The 2500-nt window shown below is 31.7% G+C and overlaps 2 protein-coding genes across 2 annotated transcripts in view; both read right to left on the reverse strand.

Moving 5' to 3' along the window:
* LOC107745537 (interferon-induced very large GTPase 1-like) overlaps window positions 1-2500 on the reverse strand; it is a 34646-nt gene that overhangs the window by 29681 nt on the left and 2465 nt on the right. The gene's annotated exons all lie outside the window — the stretch shown is intronic.
* Window positions 1-2500, reverse strand: part of cdc42ep1b (CDC42 effector protein (Rho GTPase binding) 1b) — an 8477-nt gene that overhangs the window by 4576 nt on the left and 1401 nt on the right. The window lies entirely within an intron of this gene.

Raw genomic sequence — 2500 nt, forward strand, 5'->3', positions numbered from 1 at the left:
CGTCAAATGTTTCTAAAATGTTTATATTCCGAGGTAGATTGCTGGCAACAGCCATTTTAATATAGTTCAGATTTGGTCTTAGTGACTAGGAGTCGTCTTCACTACTCCTAACGTTTCACAGATTTAGGAGCTAGTTTTAGTGCTAAAACGCTTTGTGAAACACTCTTAGAGCAAAAATTTATAGGAGTCCTAAATTTAGGACTGACATGCCCATTATTTTTAAGATTTTCTCCTAAATCGGTGAGTTATGAGCTACTTTTAGCCTTAAGATGTTTTGTGAATACGGGCCCTGATCTTAATCCTAACTGATAGTGATAACAAAAGCAAACATGACATAAAAAACCCATTTGCTGAAGCAACCATGCCATTTTAGCTTACTTCTACAAGTCTTTGAGCTGTACCAGGTGAGCTACAGAGCAAGTTTACGTAATCAGAAAAGCCATACATATAGATCTGGTTATGGGCTTCACGAGAGAGAGCGGGAGGTTGCCGCTTGGTTTGCACTCAAACTGATAAAGGTCATTCAGTCTGTCTGTGTCTTTGGTCATTACAGATCGTATCACTGTTTTCTCAGCGTCTCATTTTCAAGTGAGAAGTTTTTAAAATATTGTATCAAGTTATAAATAGCTCAATTTAAGATTACATAGTGCAGCAGATCAACAACAGTTTTATAGTCTATACTTCTATATCTACATAGTTTATATTTCTACTTCTGCGGCATAGTTTTATTTTATTTTTTATTATGTTTGTGTGTGTATATTTGTGTGTGTGTGTGTGATTTAATCAGATTAATTAGAAAGAGGTATAAACATATTTACCTACGGACAAGTGTATTGAGTGTTTACACTATTAATGCAGCAATGGAATTTAATTTGATTATAAATGCTGCATCTGTTAATTTCTCGCATTTGGTGCGGAACCAAATATGTAATTTTAGTTGTTTTGGTGGCGAAACAAAAAACACCAAAACCATGACTAAAACTGTGACACAATCAACACTTTTACTATAGTGACAACTATAACAATAACACTAACTACTGTATAACAATAATGATAACAATAACTATAACAATATCTATAATGATAACTATATTAGCATTCACATCAGCTGATTATAGCGTTCCATTTATTTTAAAAGTATGTTGCCGTTTTGATGTATGTTTCTTTAAACACTTGTGCTCCTTATAGCAGGATGGATTCATATTGTATGTTAATGCTTTTTCATTCATCGGCTGGAAAAAAATGCTCTGAAAGTGATTCCAGCAGTATTGTACCTCTGTGTTGTTATCATTATAGTTGTAGTGTGGACTTGCTTTTCTCATAGATTTCGAAAGAAATAAAATAAACTATAGTGATAACTAAAAAAATTATTATACAGATAACTATAATGATAATTATAACAATAACTATAATGATATCTATAGTGATGACAATAATTATACATTTAACTTTAATGATAATAATTACAACTATAACGATAACTATAGTGATAACTTTATACATATAACTAAAGCAATAATTATTAAGATAACTAGTGATAACTACACCAAAAAATTATAACAATACCTAAAAACAATAACTATAATGATAACTATAAAGATAATTACAAAGACAACTATAACAATAAATAGAATGATAACTAGTGATAACGATAACAAAATTATAATAATAGCTATAACAATAAATATAACGATAACTATTATGAAAACTAATAAAATACCTATAACGCTAATTATAAGAATATCTACAGCAATAACTATAGCAACAACTATATTGATAAATATAATGATAACAATGATATAATGATATAATGATATGAGCACAATGATAATTATGTCTGTCACGATTCCTTGATTCAATTCGAGTACTCGATTACAAAAAAATCATCGATTGCATTTTGCCCATGTCGAGTAACCGGCAAAATCCCAGAAGTGGAGCATTCCACGGACGAGAATCCATGAAACACATTATTAGACCATTTTCCAAGGCCGCATGATATATTAAACCCATTTAAAAATCATAATAAAGCATAATATCACTGTTAATTCACAAACTACAATTAAATTAAATAAATATATGCAGGTTTAATACACATTAATTATTTACATGTGGGTAGGTTACGTATGTGCGTGTCAGAGCGGCTCCGTTCACAGTAAATTCTGCTCCACACAAACAGTTATCATTTACATGTGTGGAGTGTCTCAAACTCCATCTCTGCATATTGCTGTGAGTTTGGGTTTATTATAACGTTCATCTGGGGACGCAACGTGTGCCATTTCATCAGATTTGTAAGGTAAATCATATAAACCTACGCCAACACAGGCGAATAGGCCTACATCATCTTTCTAAATATGCTAACTACTAAGTATAGCCTACTTTGATGGCTACGCATTCGACTGTATGCATACACTAGCGTACGCATACAAAAACAAAGTACTTTGGCCATAACTATTCATTTGTGATTTCAAAATAAAAGCTCAAACCCTCACTCTGAGTTTAC

Source organism: Sinocyclocheilus rhinocerous, unplaced genomic scaffold, assembly GCF_001515625.1.
Source record: "Sinocyclocheilus rhinocerous isolate Xijiao unplaced genomic scaffold, SAMN03320098_v1.1 scaffold1159, whole genome shotgun sequence".
Classification (NCBI taxonomy): Eukaryota; Metazoa; Chordata; class Actinopteri; order Cypriniformes; family Cyprinidae; genus Sinocyclocheilus; species Sinocyclocheilus rhinocerous.